Source organism: Aythya ferina, assembly GCF_964211825.1.
Source record: "Aythya ferina genome assembly, chromosome: W".
Classification (NCBI taxonomy): domain Eukaryota; kingdom Metazoa; phylum Chordata; class Aves; order Anseriformes; family Anatidae; genus Aythya; species Aythya ferina.
In genome coordinates this window covers 9,676,079-9,697,813 of record NC_140313.1, presented here as the reverse complement: position 1 = coordinate 9,697,813, position 21,735 = coordinate 9,676,079, and the positions used below count along the sequence as shown (strand labels likewise).

At 46.2% G+C, this 21,735-nt stretch overlaps 1 long non-coding RNA gene across 1 annotated transcript in view; it reads left to right on the top strand.

Annotated features, from left to right (window-relative positions):
* The window catches only part of LOC311426453, a 385,986-nt gene that overhangs the window by 327,707 nt on the left and 36,544 nt on the right, over positions 1-21,735 (top strand). The window lies entirely within an intron of this gene.

Below are 21,735 nucleotides of genomic sequence, written 5' to 3'. Positions count from 1 at the left end.
CTTGTTGAACCTCATTAGGTTTACATGGGCCTGCTTCTCAAGCTTGTCCAGGTCCCTCTGGATGGCATCCCTTCCTTCTATTGTATCAGTAACACCAGTCAGATTGGTGTCATCTGCAAACTAGGTGAGGGTGCACTAGATCCAACTGTCTATATCACTGGTAAAGATGTTAAACAGTACCGGTCCTAGGACAGACCCCTGAGGGACACTGCTTGTCACCAGCCTCCACTTGGACATAGAGCCATTGGCCCCAACTCTCTGGGTGTGGCCTTCAAGCCAATTCCTTATTGTGGTGTAATTGCCTGAAGTAACTAGGAAAATAAAACTAACATTCACATTTTAAAGAAAATGTACAGCATTGAAGAAGCTTTCAGGGCAAGGCGTAGCTGCATTACCTGAGCATTCCCTAGGCTTCCAACCTTAGATGCTATCGCGCTGGGGAAACCTAGTGTGCTAGCCCTAAGGAACAGTACGGAGCGTAGAGTGCAGTGGAGACACCACGGCTAGGCTCTGTGACCAGGTGGGGACTCAATTGTTCTTGTGCACACTGAGACCAATAAGCTGCACTTTTTGCTACCCTAAGCCAATGACCTGTCATGTTTTTTGACAAAATGCTGTACTCTAGTGTAATGTTGCTCATTATAATATCATTATAATACCAAAACACACCTCCATCCCAAAAGCTACCCACCTCCAAGGTGCGACCACCCCTCACTGAGCATGCGCCCTGAATTTCTTGGAGCCTATTACTTTAAACGGAGACGGGAGAACTTTTCACCAGTCATAACTAAGATATGCTTGACTAGAATCACTCAAGCTCCACCTAAAACATAGAAAATAATATAAATTGGCCTAAGAGAGAGGGGATGTTGGGGAAGATAGCACCGTCAGGGGAGATACCATCCTGAGGGAATACAAAATCCTGAGGACCTCCTGACTCCTGGGACCAGTCGACGGGCTGAGCCTCTCTTCCCCCACCATTGGGACACCTTTGGGTGAGATTTGAACACTTGGTTATAAATCTTTCTAGAGTCTTTGTGCCTTTTAACACGTTAATTTCTAGGCTGTGCACATGTAACACCTGTAACACCTGTGTATTTCATTCATGCTAGCTTGCTTTTGCAGACAGTCACTATCGCTGGCAATCCAAAGAACCTGTGTACCTGTTGCTGCAATAAATCACATATGATTGCATTGTTATAGCTCTCATTAAGCGTGACTAGGGTAAGGGTGGTTATACGTTATTGGTGAATCCATGACCGTGATAGTTCAGTGTTCTGAATCCATCCAGACCCCTAACGGTTAATGCGTTATTGGTGAATATCTGAGCGGACCCCTAATGGTTAATGCGTTATTGGTGAATCTGACTGGATCCCAGATGGTTAATGCGTTATTGTTGAAATCTGTGATTGTGATAGTTCAGTACCCTTAATCCGACTGGGCCCATAACGGTTAATCAGTTACACCCCTTAACGCGACAGAGAAATTGGCGTAGTCGGCATGATTGCTATGGATATACTGCTGCAAAAATACAAATGTGCCCCTTCCCAGGCAGGGAAGGAGTGGGCCCAAAAATTTTGGAAAGATGAGGAGAAAGTGGTAGAGCGCATTGAGCAGTGTCAGGCTTCATGAAAGATTGGTCAAAGAAAGGGTAAAGGTGCGATTTGTGCTGTGTTAGGATCCTGTTTGTCTTGTGCTCAGCAGGAAACTCAGGAAACTCCTGCTCCCAAACTGATCTCTGATGTGGAACATACAGCTTTGAAATCAGAGAATGAGGTGTTGAAGTCATCGTTGGCCTTTGAAAGGGAGATGGGAAAAACATTAGGAATCAGAGTGGATAAACTTTCATCTGAGAATGACAAACTTGTGACTGAAAATGATAAACTTGTGAGTGAGAATAATCATCTTAAACAATTGCTGGAGAGGGTTAGTCATCTGTTAAATAAAGTACAGCCTTCAGCTCCAGTCAAGCAGATTTGTAGATTGCTGCATAGTTCAGACCCTGAAAGCTGGGATGGTGATTTCTGGTTTGACAGTGATGATGATGTCAAAGAGATTGCTGATTCTGAACCTCAATCGATTTCCTTGAGACCTTTGGTTAAGACTGAGACTAGTGTTGATGATGATGATGAAATCCGCACTACTGTGCGAATGATTCCGTGGTCACCGGCAGAGTTGGTTAAAATACAGGAGACGTTCTCAAGGTGGTCAGGGGAATCGGAAGTTGAGTATGTGTGGCGAGTTTCTCTTGAAGGAGGAGATCGAATTATGTTGAGTGAGGAAGAAGCAGGAGGCTATTGGAGACCTGGAGTATTTTCAACTGCCACACCAGGAGCTGACCTGACTGTAGCAGTACAGAAAGCAGCCTGCATTCAGGTGATATATGAAAGAGATGAATTCAGGAAATCCCTGATGTTAGCTCCTATTGACCCGGTTTGATTAACCCCTCTCATCCGTGGACTCCCTGATTGTCTTAAGATGTTTGTAGAAAATACCCAGGATCACTTACTAGCTGCTTGTAGGGATGATGATAGTGGTTGTAGGCGAAATCTGAACTCCCCCTTTCCCACCTGGAGTGAATTGGTACAAGACATAGATAAGTACGGACGTCAAATGGGCTGGATTAGTTCATCCAGTATTAAGTCCCAAGACCACTCTCGGTGAGTCCGCCTGTCCGCCTGGGGTTTCCTATTCGAGCCCGCTGAGTAATCAGTGCAACCCACTTGCTCCATGTAGCATCAGTTGCATGATGCGTAGAAGAGACCCTTCCCTTGAACATCCAGCCTAGTACCGGCAATCGGGGCGCTAGGAGGAGCTGCGCTTCAGTACCGACCACCTCCGAAGCAGATTGAACTCCTTCATATGCTGCCAATATCTCCTTTTCAGTTGGAGTATAGAGGGCCTCAGATCCTCTGCATCCCCGACTCCAAAACCCCAGGGGCCGACCTCGAGTTTCCCCAGGTTCTTTCTGCCAGAGGCTCCAGGTGGGGCCGTTCTCCCCGGCTGCAGTGTAGAGCACATTCTTTACATCTGGTCCTGTTCAAACTGGCCCAAGGGCTACTGCATGGACTATTTCCTGCTTGATTTGTTCAAAGGCTTGTCGTTGTTCAGGGGTGAATTTCCAAAACACTGGAGGTGCCAACTGCTCTAGATGCCTGCCCATATCCTCCCATACTCCCTGCCACCCACAACTATACTGCAGATCTCCGGATGAGCTTCCTAAGTAGTTGTTTAACTTTAAGCAGAACCTGAAGCGTATTCAGGAGGCAGAACAACAAGACTATGCTGGTCTGAGTATCCCAAGGATATTCAATATCTTGGAGAGCTATTGTAATAAGCTCGGAGGGTAAGAGGGTGGTGAAGGAGGAAGGGAGAGTGATCCAGGAGGATACAGGGGTGGTGAAGGAGAAAGGGAGAGTGATCAAGTAAGAAAAAATATCTTCCCCTTTCCCCTCCACAGATTGACTCCATAATGGAAAAAAACAATAGGTATAATTGCTAATAGTTTCCAAAATACAGTTTCCAAAGTATAGAGTCAAAGATGTTACTGAGTACAAATACCAGGTTAGAGTCATGGCCAGATATTTCATCATCTCACAAGCTACTGTTACAACACACAGTACCATAATGGTCTGAAACCAGGACCCAGAGAGGATAAACAACATGACAGAGAGCAAATACGGAAAATAATGTGCTATGATACTCAATTTGGAAAACAGGCACAGCAGAGTTGAGATTAAAGCGATCAGCATAATGACAAGTGACTATTAAGCAGGTCTAATACTTACACCAATTTTAGTTTAACACACTCTGGTCAGATCTGCCATTATCTCAACCTTTCGAGCCCCACGTTGGGCGCCAAAAAGACTGTCGTGGTTTAACCCGGCCGGCAGCTAAATACCACGCAGCCGTTCGCTCACCCTCCCCCCTCCCTCTTTGGGACGGGGGAGAGAAATGGAAAGTGAAGCCCGTGAGTTGAGATAAAGACAGTTTAATAAGACAGGAAAATAATAATAATAATAATAATAATAATAATAATAATAATAATAATAATAATAATAATACAATGATGATAATAGTACTACTACTAATAATATGTACAAACAAGTGATGCACAATGCAATTGCTCACCACCCGCTGACCGATGCCCAGCCTAACCCCGAGCAGTCCAGCCCCCTCCCCCCGGCTAGCCATCCCTATATATTGTTTAGCATGACGTCAGATGGTATGGAATACCCCTTTGGCTAGTTTGGGTCACCTGTCCTGGGTCTGTCCCCTCCCAGCTCTTACTGCACCCCCAGCCTGCCTGTTGGCAGGACAGAGCAAAAGGCTGAGATGTCCTTGGCTTGGTATAAGCACTGCTCTGCAACAATTAAAACATCAGCATGTTATCAGCACTCTTCTCATCCTAAGCCAAAACACAGCATTCCACCAGCTACTAGGAAGAAAATTAATTCTGTTCTAACTGAAACCAGGACACCGCCAAATCCCAGATACCCCAAATTCAAAGAGAGGTTCAAACCTAATAGGGAACGAGGTGAGTTGTGGCATCAGCAAAAAAACTCCTATCCCCGGGAAGGGCAGTGAGCCACCCTGCTCGGTGGGTATTAGCAATTCAATGGCTCTCTAATGAACACTCTGACCCTATCATTGCCATTCCTGTTGAACCCCCCAAAATATTGGTAAATTTTCTTATTGACACCGGGACCGAAATGTCAGTAATTACACATGAGACAGCACAAACCCTGAGCATAACACCTGGTCAACGCAGGGTTAAATTCACAGGACTCAGTGGTGTGGAAAAACAATGCCCCACTGCAAAATTTTCACTCTGGTTTCCAGAGGAACAAAAATTAACCAGGATAGAAGTATTAGTTGGTGCTGCATATACTAATATTTTAGGATTTGACATACTGCGTGGTCGTATGTGGAAACTCCCTGATGGAACTGTGTGGAGTTTCGCGACACATCAAAGGGATTCAGGCACAGTGAGATGGAGTCTGTTACAAACATCCATACCCTTATGCCCCGCTAAAATCATTAATGTTTGGCAATATCTATTGTCAGCAGCAGCACTTATGGGAATTGCCGGGATGGTAACAGAATTGGAAGAAAGAGGCATTATTAAAAGGACTTATTCACCTTACAGTTCATCGGTGTGGCCGGTAAAGAAACCAACCAGGCAATGGCATTTTACAGTGGATTACAGACAGTTGAATGCTAACACTACAGCTTTGACTGTCATAGTTCCAAACATGGCAGAGATAGTGAAAGCCTGTGGTGGTTCCGCTCAAGTGGGCAGCTGAGCTCCACCACAACTGCTCTCTCACTCCCCCTCCTCAAAGAGGAACGGGGAGAAAATACAATGAAAAGGGCTCAAAGGTTGAGATAAGGACAAGGAGATCACACAGTAATTATCGTAACGGGCAAAACAGACTCGGCATAGGGAGACAGTAAGATTTATTGCTTATTACTAACAAGCTAGAGAAGTGAGAAACAAAGGAAAGAAACCAAAAGCGCCTTCCCCCCCTTCCACGCTCTTCCACCTCCTCCCTCCGAGCAGCGCAGGGGAACAGGGGAATGGGGGTTATGGTCAGTCTATAGCACTTCTTCTGTGCCGCTTGTCCCCTGTGCTGTGGGGTCCCTCCCACAGGATGCAGTCCTTGATGAACTGATCCTGTGCAGGCTTCCCACAGGCAGCAGCTCTTCCAGAACTGCTCCAGATATGGGTCCGTACCACGGGGTCCATTTCTCAGGAGAAAACTGCTCCAACCTGGGTCCCCCATGGGCAGCAGCTCCTGCCAGGTCACCTGCTCCTGCGTGGGCTCCTCTCCACGGGCTACGGGTCCGGCCCGGAATCTGCTCCGGCAGGGGTCTTCCACAGGCCGCAGCCTCCATCAGTGCACGTCCACCTGCTCCACCGTGGTCTCCTCCACGGGCTGCAGCATGGAACCCTGCTCCACCATGGTACTCCATGGCCTGCAGGGGGACATCCTGCTTCACCATGGTCCTCAACACAGGCTGCAGGGGACTTCTGCTCCGGCGCCTGAAGCACCTCTCCCCCTCCTTCTTCACTGACCTTGGCGCCTGCAAGGCTGTTCCTCACCCCTCTCACTCTCCCAGCTGCTGTGTGGCGCAATGTTTTTTTCCTGTCTTAAATATGCTCTCACAGAGGCGCAAAACAACATCGCTTATTGTCCTGGCTCTGTCCAGCAGTGGGGCCCTTACCAAACATGGGGCAGCTTCTAGATCCTTCTCACAGAAACCACCCCTATGGCCCCCTGCTACCAAAACCTTGCCACGTAAACCCACTACAAAGCCTTCTGAGTATCTAACAGTAGTAATGGTGCTAACTACTCCCAAATATTTCTATGCATGGGAAATCAAAGATTGCTATTTCACCCTCTTTCTAACCCTGCCAGTTGAGTACAACCGAGCATATTTTATTTTCTTTTGTGTTCACAGGAACCCTGAGTGAACTGTATTTGGACAGTTGGAAGATGACAAATCAACAGTTTGGATTAATAATGCTGTGCTTTACCCTGACCTTGATGCAATTACAGACCTTAAAGGAAACTTAGCTACTGTGGTTGTGCATGGAGCTGAGGTGTTTCACCATGGCATCTAACCATGTATTGTCACAGTATAGCACAATCACTGGAACATCTCATAACAAAAAGGACCTAAATCTCTCTACTTTAGTTTTACATAGGAGTAAAATATTTTCAAAAGATGAATGGAGTTGGAATGATTCTCTAAGAATGGCTGAACTTCAAGCCACGTCTGGCCAGACAATACAAATTGGTTGCCAAATAACTAATGGATCCACTTATAATTGGCCGACTGAAATTAAGACAGTTTATGCTGATTCTAACAGACCACAAAATTATAGTACCGACTGTAACAAAATAACTGAACCAAATTTTGATTGCTGGTACAATTTTACTTTCACCAAACATGTAATTGTGTACTGTCTTTGGGGTTACGGAGGCACAGAATTGCTATTTGAATTTATGATTAATACAGAAACATCATCAACTGCAAAGGATAAGAAGCCCCTGCCCCCGCAGATACTTGAAAATGAACCAACTCGGCCTCCCATTGGTCTAACTGCTTCCATCTTCAACACAGGCCCTTACATAATTAAAAATGTGGGACAACAACAAATTCTCTTTGACCCTAGTTGGTCCCTAAAAAGGGTAGAGCTAGCGCTGTACATTAATATCTCTGAAATCAACTCAAAATGTACCACCCTTTTGAGAACGGCTTACACTGCCTGGTTAGCATGGTTACACGGACGTTCTCTGAAACAATCTCGGCACATGCCATGGGATGCAACTGGGTTATTGGGAACAGGATTAGGTATATTAAATAACATTGATGCTGAGGTCCTAAAGAGTAAAATAACTGCTACTACAGATGACCTAAGGAAACTGGAACGACCAATAAAATCATCCTTATTGGCTTTAGGAGCAAATCAATGGCTTCTATCAGATGTTTTACCCCATTGGGAACATATTGAGGAAAATGATCAATTAGTTGTAAATGCCCTTGGAAAAACTCAAGGTAATACCTCCCTTGCCTTGAGCTGCATCCAAGCGCAGTTATGGATACAATCTGTAGCAGCAGCTATTATTAGAGAGGGAGAAGGAGGAACTTTGCCCACTGAAATTCGAAAATTGATTCGGAATAATGCTTCAGAATTTGAGAAAGAGTTTCAAGCATGGTGGCGATTAGTCAACTTTACCTACTATGCAGAAAATCATAAAATTGTTGCCTTTATACTTACTATAAGTAATGCCACCATATACAATGTATATCCAATCATTGCATTAGGACTCAATCATAATGGAACTATACTTTATCCTTAGGATAAAGCATAAAGTATGGGCCCATCAAAAGGGAGGAAAGTGGCCAACAATTGATGTGAATGCATGTATTGTGCGTGAACAAAAAGGCTTCATCTGTGAAAGTAACACGCTGGAAGCCCAAGACATTTATCTTGACACTGAACAAAATATTTGCCACTTTGAGATACATCCTAATGAAACCCTTGAAACTGTACTTGTATATTTTAGGAAAGGTTGTGTTTGCATGAGAACTCATTGTGATTCTATAGTTATAGATAATACAATGGTAGATACCAGTAATCACTCTAATGTTTGTGTTTGCAATTTTACCAAAATTCTAGGATGTGATTTTAGATACTTAGCTCCTGTCACTTCTTATCAACTTATTGTGTCTAATTATATTCTGCTTCATGAACTGCTGCCTACTCCTATTGGAATGAACCTCACCTTGGTGAAGAAATTGCTGGTACATGAGGACTTGAAGTAGCTGATGACACAAGTTTGAGAAAATAGACAAAAGACACAACTGAATCCGACCGGGCCCATAACGGTTAATCAGTTTCACCCCTTAACGCGACACGTATCCAACAAATGGTCCATCCTTCAAATTCACTTATTTGAGTAAACTATCATCTCACTGTTGCAAACCATGCTAATATTTGCCTTAATGCTATAGTACATGTTGTGGTGTAACCTTGCTAAGCAGCTAAGCACCACAGAGCCACTCGCTCATTCCCACCACTATAGGACTGGGGAGAGAATTGGAAAGGTAGAAGTGCAAGAACTCCTGGATTGAGATAAAGACTGTTTACTAGGTAAAGTAAAAGCTGTGTGTGCAACAAAGCAAAACAAGGGATTAATTCGCTACTTCACATAGGCAGGCAGATGTTCAGACACTTCCAAGAAAGGAGATTTTTTGAGTGTCACAAAAGGAATTATGCCCTTCACTTGCAAGAGAGAAGCAGTAATATATTTTTTTGATGAAAATAGTGAATTAGTAGGGCTAAATTGTGAATGAGACTCTGATTCAACAAAATTCTAATGGTAAATGCAACGTTAATAAGAGTCATGATGGCAAGGTCAGTTGTTTCTTGAATATAGAGGCAACTGATACTGGCATGAGTTGGTTCCCTGGTTCAGCCACAGTGCCTGTTGTGGGGGTTGGATGGTCTGAAGTTCCTGTCACGGTGCTTCAAGTAGCCTCAGTGCCTGTCTCCTGTCGCCAGAGTTGGGTCAGATCCAGAGTCATTTTCTTCCTCTTGAGGGTTCTGAATAGTGTTGAATATTGTTTGATAGGCACAGGGCAGGAAAAGAGGAAAAGTGTAAGGAGAAATAAGCAGCCAAGGTAAATTGTGACAAACTGAATACAGCCCTTCATTCCCCATCCCCCTTGGGTCACTCAGGGAATGATGGAGGTAGAAGAGTCGGAAATGAAGGAGTGGAGTTGAAACTGGGAATAAGGGTTGCTTGGGGGTAATGTGCTTTTTAGTTTTTATAGAATATCCCGAGTTGGAAGGGACCCACAAGAATCATCGAGTCCAACTCATGGCTCCACCCAGGACCACCCAAAAATCAAACTATATGTCTGGGAGTGTTGTCCAAATTCTTCTTGAACTCCAGGAGGCTCCATGGCCATTTCCCTGGGGAGCCTGTTCCAGTGCCTGACCACCCTCTCAGTGAAGAACCTTTTCCTAATATCCAATCTGAACTTCCCCTGATGCAGTTTCATATCTATTTCTTCAGGATGATAGAAATTAAATAGAGAGTTTATATCCCATGCAGAAATTCCTTCGAACTGAACATACTTAGTAACATGAAACAACCAAATTCTTCCTTGCTCTTACATCCTAAAATTCTGCTGAAAGCAAATAAAATATTTTTATTGTGTGGAATTATATTTCTGTCAATATGGACCCAGTTGTGTTGCCGTTACAAGTTCAGGGGGCTACTTTAAACCCTCTCTAACCTACTTTTGAATAGAAACCTAGGACCTGATTCTGAAGCCTTCCCTCTGGTTAGCAGAGCCACTGAAATCAGTGTTATAAAGCTGGATGAATCAACCTCAGATTTTCATAACATCAAAATATACTTGTTACAGTATAAGAAAAACCTGAAATTGATAATGCATTTAAAGGATATAGTATAATGACCAAGGAGTAGAGATTTTAACTGTTTAATGCTTGTACACTCAAGTTATTTTTTCTTTCATCTTTTTGAATGAGGCTCTTGAAAGACCAGATAGAGAAGATCTCTGTTTTGGACCAAAAGGATTAATAACATTATTTATCAGACTGTCTATATATATCTTTCTCCTATAGAGGAGAGGGAGAAACCCCATTATTAGGGCCCCATCAGGACCTTGTCATGATGGCAAGGTCAGCTGATTATTTACTACATAGAGGACAGAGTCAGACTATAAGTGTCAGGGAGATCCTCACATTGAGTCATGAGGTTCAGCATGAAGTCCCTTTTTTCCATCCAGTATCCAGGGAGTCTAGATATGACCAGATCCTATCCCAATCCCAGACTTAATGATTTATGCCTAAAGGATTATAAGCAAAATCAATAAGGAGGATGCACGGAGCCTCTGGGCCAGTCACGATGGGGTGCTTTTGCCACTCATTCCCAGTTAGATTCACTTCAGCTTCCAATATGGTTAGCTCTTGGGATCCCCCCGTCATTCCAGAGATAGAGATGAGTTCTGCCCCTTGGTGGCCTGATGGCATTAGGGTACACTGTGTGCCTGTGTCCACTAAAGCTTTATATTTCTGCGGTTCTGGTGTGCCAGGCCATCGAATCCACACAGGCCAGTAAATCCAGTTGTCCCTCTCCTCTACCTGGCCAGAGGCAGGGCCCCACTAGTCCTCGTTGGAGCGCCTATCAATTAATTCTTCCAAATGTGAAGCAGAGGTCTTTGTCAGGGTCAGGAGTAATACTAGCCCTTCTACTTCCTCTGGGGGACTGCCCAACAGAAACTGGGGCAGCAATCCTCCTAGGGGCCCCTTTTCTTGGTGCTGTATCTTTCTGCAGCTCAAGCCACTATCCATCATTTATCAGCAGTCCTGGCTATCGGGGGAGGTCCCAGTTGACTGGCGGCTAGCAAATGTGACGCCCATCCACAAGAAGGGCCGTAGGGCAGACCAGGGAAACTACAGGCCTGTCAGTTTGACCTCAGTACCAGGAAAACTCATGGAGCAGATCCTCTTGAGAGTCATCATGCGGCACTTGCAGGGCAAGCAGGTGATCAGGCCCAGTCAGCATGGGTTTATGAAAGGCAGATCCTGCTTGATGAACCTGATCTTCTTCTATGACAAAGTGACGCGCTGGGTAGACGAGGGAAAGGCTGTGGATGTGGTCTACCTTGACTTCAGCAAGGCTTTTGACACCGTCTCCCACAGCATTCTCCTCAAGAAACTGGCTGCTCTTGGCTTGGACTGGCGCACACTTTGTTGGGTTAGAAACTGGCTGGATAGCCGGGTCCAAAGAGTCGTGGTAAATGGAGTCAAATCCAGTTGGAGGCCAGTCACTAGTGGCGTCCCCCAGGGCTCAGTGTTGGGGCCGGTCCTCTTTAATATCTTCATCAATGATCTGGACGAGGGCATTGAGTGCACCCTCAGTAAGTTTGCAGATGACACCAAGCTATGCGCATGTGTCGATCTGCTCGAGGGTAGGAAAGCTCTGCAGGAGGATCTGGATAGGCTGGACCGATGGGCTGAGGTCAACTGCATGAAGTTTAACAAGGCCAAGTGCCTGATCCTCCACCTGGGGTGCAATAACCCCAAGCAGAGCTACAGGCTGGGAGATGAGTGGTTGGAGAGCTGCCAGGCAGAGAAGGACCTGGGAGTGATGGTTGATAGTCGGCTGAATATGAGCCAGCAGTGTGCTCAGGTGGCCAAGAAGGCCAACGGCATCCTGGCTTGTATCAGGAACAGTGTGACCAGCAGGGCTAGGGAGGTGATCGTCCCCCTGTACTCGGCTCTGGTGAGGCCGCACCTCGAGTACTGTGTTCAGTTTTGGGCCCCTCGCTACAAGAAGGACATGTAGGTGCTTGAGCGGGTCCAGAGAAGGGCAATGAAGCTGGTGAGGGGCCTGGAGAACAAGTCCTACGAGGAGCGGCTGAGGGAGCTGGGCTTGTTCAGCCTGGAGAAGAGGAGGCTCAGGGGCGACCTTATTGCTCTCTACAGATACCTTAAAGGAGGCTGTAGTGAGGTGGGGGTTGGCCTGTTCTCCCATGTGCCTGGTGACAGGACGAGGGGGAATGGGCTAAAGTTGCGCCAGGGGAGTTTTAGGTTGGATCTTAGGAAGAACTTCTTTACCGAAAGGGTTGTTAGACATTGGAACAGGCTGCCCAGGGAAGTGGTGGAGTCACCATCGCTGGAAGTCTTTAAAAGACGTTTAGATGTAGAGCTTAGGGATATGGTTTAGTGGGGCCTGTTAGCGTTAGGTCAGAGGTTGGACTCGATGATCTTGAGGTCTCTTCCAACCTAGAAATTCTGTGATTCTGTGATTCTGTGATTCATGTACCCGAGCAGCTAGGGCTGAGGTCGGTTCACCATCCCACTTCCTCATATCTTCCCCGTGGTCACGTAAATAAAACCACAAGGTACCCCACGGTGGGCATCCCGGATTCTCCCTTGCTTGAGCAAGAGAATGCTGGCACTTGATGGCTGAAAGATTCTTCCATCTAGGTGAGGAGGAAGTTATGTGTTCTTCTAACCGTTGGGACAGTTTCTCCACAGCTGAAATGCAGGCCCATACTGGGGCAGAGTGATTTTCTTCATATTTTTGAAGCTGGTTGGACACATTATCCACAGTTGGCCCCATCCTCTCCTCCCAATCCATTGCTGCCAGTGTGCTGGCATGTGATGAGGGTGCAGCCCGTACAAACTTCCGCCACTTCAGTTCTTCCAAACTTCATCGGGGTCTTTAGGTGTCTGGGCATTGTTCAAATCACTATAAATCATCTCGAGCACAGCTAATTCCCATAGGTTCTGGAGACCTTTATCCATAGTGGTCCACTTGCCTACTTGATATACAGTATTTTCCTTGTGGGGATACCTTTCTTTCACAGCTGCTTGGAGTCGCCTCCAGAGGCTGAGAACTTGTGCCTCTCTCCCAATTACTCTATCAATGAGCCTTTCTCTAGAGAGGGATCCCAGCTGCTTGGCTTCATTGCCTTCTAGTTGTGTGGGCTGCTGCAGGGAAAGGTGACTCCATCCCAGACAGACCCAACACAGAATAGTGTCTGCCCTCAGCAAGTACGCTGATGACACAAAGCTGGGAGGAGTGGCTGACACGCCAGAAGGCTGTGCTGCCATTCAGCGAGACCTGGACAGGCTAGAGAGATGGGTAGGAAGAAGCCAAATGAGATTTAACAAGAGCAAGTGTAGAGTCTTGCACCTGGGAAGGAACAACCCGAAGTATCAGTACAGGCTGGGGGATGACCTGCTGGAGAGGAGCTCTGTGGAGAAGGACCTGGGGGGTCCTGGTGGACGACAGGTTGACCATGAGCCAGCAGTGTGCCCTGGTGGCCAAGAGGGCTAATGGGATCCTGGCATGCATTAAAAGGAGCGTAGCCAGCAGGTCGAGGGAGGTGATCCTCCCCCTCTACTCTGCCCTGGTCAGGCCTCGCCTGGAGTATTGTGTCCAGTTCTGGGCTCCCCGGTATAAAAAAGACAGGGATCTCCTGGAAAGAGTCCAGCGGAAGGCCACAAAGATGATACGGGGCCTGGAGCATCTTCCTTATGAGGAAAGGCTGAGAGACCTGGGTCTGTTCAGCCTGGAGAAAAGAAGACGGGGGGGTGATCTCATCAGTGTATATAAATACCTGAGGTGTGGGGGACAGAAGGATGTAGCCAACCTCTTTTCAGTGGTTTGTGGGGACAGGACAAGAGGCAATAGCCAAAATTACTGAGCACAGGAAGTTCTGCACTGACATGCGAAAGAACTTCTTCACGGTGAGGGTGACGGAGCACTGGAACAGGCTGCCCAGGGAGGTTGTGGAGTTCCCTTCTCTGGAGACATTCAAGACCCATCTGGACACCTACCTGGGCAACTTGCTCTAGGGAACCTGCTTTGTCAGGGGGGTTGGACCGATGATCTCTGGAGGTCCCTTCCAAACCCTAGAATTCTGTAACAGTAAGCTTCTGACCAGTGAATAAAGTACCAAACAACATAATAAGAATAATTGCTAAAAATAGGTACTTTTTTGCCTATAATATCTCTGAATCTATGAATGAGTTTCACAGATGAAGACTTTTTTTTTTTAAGGTAGCACTTAAATCACAAAATCATGACAAGATCCTATGTCATTATGTGTTGAAAAGATAATAATAGAAAGGTTGTTGGTTTTGTTTTGAAATAAAATTAAAGTGATGTCTGATAATGGTACTAAAAATTGGAAAAATGAAATAAAACATACATTCACTGAGATGGCAGGGCATGAATTTGAAGTAAGGTCTTATTTTTGCAATTCTAATGCATCATAATCACTTTTTACTCTTCTTACTACCTAAGCAGGAGTGTGTCAGTATATGGAAATAAGTATACTGAAATCCAAGTTTTGGTAAATAAAAGATAAATAGTATTTTATCCTGTTAAGGAAATGGTATTTTTTACATAGTAGCTTTTATCAAAAAAATATTATACACTTTAAATGTTTGTTTCTGTAGAAGAATATATTTGAAAAGAATCCAAACATCACAATCAGTTCTTAAGTCATCTTTGCACAAAATTTAACAGGTCAAAGCAGAAAATATAACACATCTTGAAAACGATCATTTAAAAACAAACTTATCTGCACAAAATACAGGGTATATTCTTCTGCATTATTGTCTTCTAGCAATAGGTTGCCTTCATGAAGCATGCATCTAAGGTTTTAACATTGCAATGTTGTTAGGCGTCTTTCATATACCGGTTTTACACACATTTTGCAGCTTGGTGAACAGATCAGTCTGTTAATGTTCTCTTGTTTTCTTTAGAGTATTAACATTTAAAATATACTCTACCAGTAACCTATAGTTGACAGATCGCTAAAAGTAGCATAAAAGAAGACAACCTTCACATTAGGTCTACATACAACTTAACTTTGTACAGATGAATGATTACTTACAGCAATGAAAATAATTGTAGCATTATGACCGTCAAGCTTCCTGGTAAATATGTACATGCATCTGTGCAAGAAAGACCTGAGAATTGTTTCTAATGTTTCACCTCTTTTCAAGTATACCTAGCTATGAAAACAGAAAATACACTGACATTTAAAGGCCATCTTACTTTAAATCCACAAGGGCAAAATAGAATTAGAGGACCAACTTTTGAGCTCCATGATCACACTGTGCAGCGTTTTACCCCACAAATAGCACTGCTGAAATCAGTGGAACTACTCATGAAGGAAAACATTATTACAGAATCACAAAATCACATAATGGCTGAGGTTGGAAGGGACCTCTGAAGATCATCTAGTCCAACCCCTCTGCTGAGCAGGATCACCTAGAACATGTTGTGCAGGATGGCATCCAGGCAGGTTTTGAATATCTCCAGAGAAGGAGAATCCACAACCTCTCTGGGCAACCTGTTCCAGTGCTCTGTTACCATCACAGTAAAGAAATGCCCCTTCATATTCTGCCAGAACCTCCCGTGCTTCAGTTTGTGCCCATTACCTCTTGTCCTCTCACTGGGCACAACTGAAAAGAGACCGGCTCCACCCTCCCCTCAGATATTTATATACATTAATGAGGTCTCCCCTCAGTCTTCTCTTTTCCAGGCTAAACAGGCCCAGCTCTCTCAGCCTCTCCTCATGTGAGAGATGCTCCAGTCCCCTAATCATCTTCATAGCTCCCCTCTGAACTCGCTTCAGGAACTCCATATCCCTCTTGTACTGGGGAGCCCAGAACTGGACACAGTACTCCAGGTGAGGCCTCACCAAGGCTGAGTAGAGGGGCAGGATCACCTCCCTTGATTTGCTGGCAACACTCTTCCAAATGCACCCCAGGATACCGTTGGCCTTCTTGGACACAAGGGCACATTGCTGACTCATGGTCAGCCTGCTGTCCACCAGTACTCCCAGGTCCCTCTCTGCAGAGCTGCTCCAGCCCCCAGCCTGTACTGGTGCTTGGGGTTAGTCCTCCCTAGATGCAAGACCCTGCACTTGACCTTGTTGAACTTCATGAGGTTCCTCTCAGCCCAACCATCCAGGCTCTCGAGGTCCCTCTGAATGGCAGCAAAGCCCTCTGGGGTATCAGACACTCCTCTGAGCTTCATGTCGTTTGCAAACTTTCTGAGGGTGCACTCCATTCCATTGTCCAGATCGCTAATGAATAAGTTGAACAAGACTGAACCCAGTACTGACCCCTGGGGGACACTGCTAGCTACCAGCCTCCAACGAGACTGTACCAGTAAGCACAATCCTCTGAGCTCTGCCATTCAGCCAATTATCAATCCACCTCACCGTCCGCTCACCTAGGCTGTGCTTCCTGAGCTTGTCTATGAGGATGTTATAGGAGACGGTGTCAAAAGCCTTGCTGAAGTCAAGGTAGACCACATCCACCGCTCTCCCCTCATCTACCCAGCTAGCCATCTAATCATAGAAGGATAGCAGATTGGACAAACATGACTTCCCCTTGGTGAATCCTTGCTGACTATTCCTGATCACCTTCTTTTCCTCCACATGATTGGAGATGACCTCCAGGATGAGCTGTTCCGTCACCTTTCCCGGGATGGAGGTAAGGCTAGCTGGCCTGTAGTTGCCTGGGTCCTCCTTCTCGCCCTTTTTGAAGACTGGCATGACATTAGCTTTTTTTCAGTCCTCAGGCACCTCTCCTGTTCTCCACAACCTTTCAAAGGTGACAGACAGCAGCCTAGCAATAACATCAGCCAACTCCCTCAGCACCCATGGGTGCATTCCATCGGGGCCCATGGATTTGTGGATGTCAGGTTTGCTTATCTGATCTCTGACCCCATCCTCTTTGACCAAGGGAAAGTCCTCCTTTCTCCAGACTTCCTGGAGTCTCCTTCTCTGGAGATATTCAAGGCCCATCTGGATGCCTACCTGGGCAGCCTGCTCTAGGGAACCTGCTTTGGCATGGGGGTTGGACCCGATGATCTTTTGAGGTCCCTTCCAACCCCTTCAGTTCTGTGATTCTGTGATTCCTGTGTCATCTCCTCTCCAAGGGCTACAGGTCTGTCCTGGAATCTGCTCTGGTGGTGGTTCTCCACAGGCCGCAGCCTTCTTCAGGGCAGGTCCACCTGCTCCACCGTGGTCTCCTCCACCGGCTGCAGCGTGGAACCCTGCTCCATCATGATACTTCATGGGCTGCAGGGGGACAGTCTGCTCACTATGGTCCTCACCACAGGCCGCAGAGGAACTTCTGCTCCATTGCCTGGAGCACCTCTCCCACTCCTTCTTCACTGACCTTGGTGCCTACAAGGCTGGTTCTCACTCCTCTCTCTCTCCCAGCTGCTGTGTGGCAGCTGTTTTTTTTTTCCCTTTCTTAAATATGCTGTCATAGATGTGCAAATAACATCGCTTATTGTCCTGGCTCTGGCCAGCAGTGGGGCCCTTATCTAACATGGTGCAGCTTCTAGATTCTTCTCACATAAACCATCCCTATGGCTCCCTGGTACCAAAACCTTGCCACATAAACCCACTATACTGTTATTTTGTTGGTCACATTTCTTGGGATTTCACTACATTCATCTTGCTATTTTATTCCTAGAAACCATATCTCTTGTGCAGGTCCTTTGACTTTATTTTGTTTTAACACGCTCTGGTTAGATTTGTCATTATCTCAAGCCTTCATGCCCCACCTTGATGACCAAAAAGACTGTCGTGGTTTAACCCAGCTGGCAGCTAAACATCACATAGTCATTTGCTCACCTCCCCCTCCCCCCTCCTCAATGGGATGAGAGAGAGAATTGGAAAAAAAAAAAAAAGAAAGCTTGTGGGTTGAGATAAAGACAGTTTGTTAGGACAGAAAATAAAATAAAATAAAATAAAGTAAAGTAAAGTAAAGTAAAGTAAAGTAAAGTAAAGTAAAGTACAATAAAATAAAATGATAATAGTACTACTACTACTAATGTGTACGAAATAAGTGATGCACAATGCAATTGTTCACCACCTGCTGACCGATGCCCAGCCTATCCCTGAGCAGCCAGCCCCCCCATCCCAGCTAGCCACCCCTATATATTGTTTAGCATGACGTCAGATGGTATGGAATACCCCTTTGGCCAGTTTGGGTCAGCTGCTCTGGGTCTGTCCCCTCCCATCTCCTGCTCTGCACCCCAAGCCTGCCCACTGGCAGGACAGGGCGAGAAGCTGAAAAGTCCTTGGCTTAGCATAAGCACTACTCTGCAACAATTAAAATGTCAGTGTCTTATCAACATTATTCTCATCCTAAATCCCAAACACAGCACCATATCAGCTACTAGGAGGAAAATTAACTCTATCCTATCCGAAACCAGGTGTTGTGGTTTAACCCGGCCGGCAGCTAAACACCACACAGCTGTTCGCTCACCCTCCTCCCTCCCTTCCTGGGATGGGGGAGAGAAACGGGAAAGTGAAGCCTGTGGGTTGAGATAAAGACAGTTTATTAAGACAGGAAAATAATAATAACAATAATAATAATAACAATAATGATGATAATAGTACTACTAATAATGTGTACGAAACAAGTGATGCACAATGCAATTGCTCACTACCTGCTGACCGATGCCCAGCTGTGGTGGTTTTACTCAGGTGGGCAGCCGAGCTCCACCACAACCGCTCTCTCACTCCCCCTCTCCTCAAAGAGGAAGGGGGAGAAAATACAACACAGAGAACTCGAGGTTTGAGATAAGAAAGGTTTAATTAAAGGGAAAGGGAATGGGAGGAAAAAAAACAGACAAAAGAAGCAATCAGTCCGCGCGGAAGCACAGAGAGAGGAAAAATTATTCTCTACTTCCCATCAGCGAGCGGTGTTCGGCCACGTCCTGGGAAGCAGGGCCTCAAACGCGTAGTGGTTGTTCAGGAGGAACAGCCCCCTCCCCCACGAGAGCCCCCCCTTTTATTGCTGAGTGTGACATCAGGTGTTATGGAATATCCCTTTGGTTGGTTTAGGTCAGCTGCCCCAGCAATGTCCCCTCCCCATCACTTGCCCACCCCCAGTCTGCTGGCTCTTGGGGGCTTGGAAGGAGTCCTGATGCTGTGCCAGCACTATGCAGCAATAGACACAACACTGGAGTGATATCAGTGCTGTTCCAGCTACGAGTGCAGAGTACAGCACTGTGTGGGCTGCTGCAGGGAAAAGGTGACTCCAGCTCAGACAGACCCAACACACCAGCCTAACCCTGAGCAGTCTGTCCCTCCTCCCCCTGGCTAGCCACCCCTATATATTGTTTAGCATGATGTCAGATGGTATGGAATACCCTTCTGTCTAGTTTGGGTCAGCTGCTCTGGGTCTGTCCCCTCCCAGCTCTTTCTGCACCCCCAGCCTACCTGTTGGCAGGACAGAGTGAGAAGCTGAGATGTCCTTGGCTTGGTGTAAGCACTGCTCTGCAACAATTAAAACATCAGCATGTTATCAGCACTCTTCTCATCCTAAGCCAAAAAATAGCATTCTACCAGCTACTAGGAAGAAAATTAACTCTGTCCTAACTGAAACCAGGACACCAGGACACTGTTTATGGCCCAAGAGTTTAAAAGCCTTTGACTCGCATTTGACTTCTGACCTCACGTAAATGTGATCATATCCGTTTCTGCTTATTAACTTGTAATGAGTGCTTGTCCCTGATGGCTTTTAGATAAAGTTTTTTTAGCAATAGTGCATGTAAAAGGGCACCAGAAAGGGAATTCGGTCACTGCCCAAGGGAACCATGTGGCAGATAAAAAAGCACAGAAGGCGGCCTTGCAATCTGAAATCACTATAGATTATCTTATATCTGAAGTACCCTCCCCACCACAATAACAGATATTTAGTGAAAAAGAGAAAGAGGTTTTTAAGGAATTAGGATCCACAGAGTCTGAAGGAAAACAGATACTCCATGATGGGAGAGAAATGCTCAATAAAGCACTAATGAGGCAAATATTAACTATTTTACATCAAGGGAGTCATTGGGGAGTTCAAGCAATGTGTGACATTCTGCTACAGAAATATGTATGTGTGGGAATATATACGCTGGCTAAACAAGTATGCAGGAGTTGTGTACTATGTCAAAAGGTAAATAGGAGAATCACCCACAGTCAGACCCAAGGGGTGCGAGAACCAGGAATTCAACCCTTCCAGTGTGTACAGGTGGATTTTACAGAACTCTCTAGAGTAGAATCATAGAATCACAGAATCATAGAATCATAAAGGATGGAAAAGGCTTCCAAAGTCATCTGGTCCAACCATCCCCCTACTACCAGTGTAACCATGTCCCTAAGCACCACGTCTAATCTCACCTTATGCACCCCCAGGGACGGTGACTCCACCACATCCCTGGGCAACCCTTTCAGTGCCTAACTACTCTTTCTGAGAAGAAATGTTTCCTAATTTCCAACATGAACCTCCCCCGGCGCAACTTGAGGCCATTCCCTCTAGTGCTATCGCTAGCTATCTGTGAGAAGAGGCTAACGGTCAGCTCCCAACCACTTCCTTTCAGGTAGTTGTAGAGAGCAATAAGGTCTCCCCTGAGTCTCCTCTTCTCCAGACTAAACAAATCCAGTTCCTTCAGTCGTTCCTCATAAGACTCGTGTTCCAGACCCTACACCAGCTTTGTAGCCTTTCTCTGGACATGCTCCAGGGCCTTGATGTCCTTCTTGTACTGAGGGACCCAAAACTGCACACAGTCCTCAACATGCGGCCTCACCAGAGCAGAATACAGGGGGACAATGACCTCCCTGATCCTACTGGCTACACTATTCCTGATACAAGCCAGGATGCTGTGGGCCATCTTGACCACCTGGGCACACTGCTGGCTCATGGTCAGGTGAGCATCGACCAACACCCCAGATCATTTTCCTCTGCACAGCTTTCCAGCCACGCTGCCCCAAACCTGTAGCATTGCATTGGGTTGTTGTGACCAAAGTGCAGGACTTGACGTTTATCCATGTTGTACACCATCCTCATGTTGAACATGAACATCATGTTGAACAACACCAGCCTCTGCCCATTGATCCAGCCTGTCCAGGTCCCTCTACAGGGCCTTCCTAGTCTCCAGCAGATTGACACTTCCCCCCAGCTTGGTGTTATCTGCAGACTTACTGAGGGTGAACTCCATTCCCTCGTCCAAATCATCAATAAAGATATTAAAGAGGATGGGCCCCAACACCGACCCCTGGGGGACACCACTTGTGACCGGTCGCCAGCTGGATTTCACTCCATTCACCACCACTCTCTGGGCCCGGCCATCCAGCCAGTTTTTAACCCAGCAAAGAATGTACCTGTACAAGCCATGGGCTGCCTCTTCAGAAGAATACTGTGGGAGATCATGTCAAAGGCCTTGCTGAAGTCTAGGTAGACCACATCCACTGCTCTCCCCTCATTCACCTGGTCATAGAAGGAGATGAGGTTGGTCAGGCAGGACTTGCCTTTCATGAAACCATGCTGACTGGGTCTGATCCCCAGGTTGTCTTGCACATGTTGTGTGATTGCATTCAAGATGACCTGTTCCATCACCTTTCCTGGCACCGAGGTCAGGCTGACAGGCCTGTAGTTCCCCGGGTCCTCCTTACAACCCTTCTTATAGATGGGCATAACATTAGCAAGCCTCCATTCATCTGGGACCTCTCCAGATGACCATGAGGGCTGATAGATGATGGAAAGTGGCCCAGCAATCACATCCACCAGCTCCCTCAGTACCCTCGGGTGGATCCCCTCTGGCCCCATGGACTTGAGACAGTCCAGGTGTTGCAGCAGGTCTCTAACTG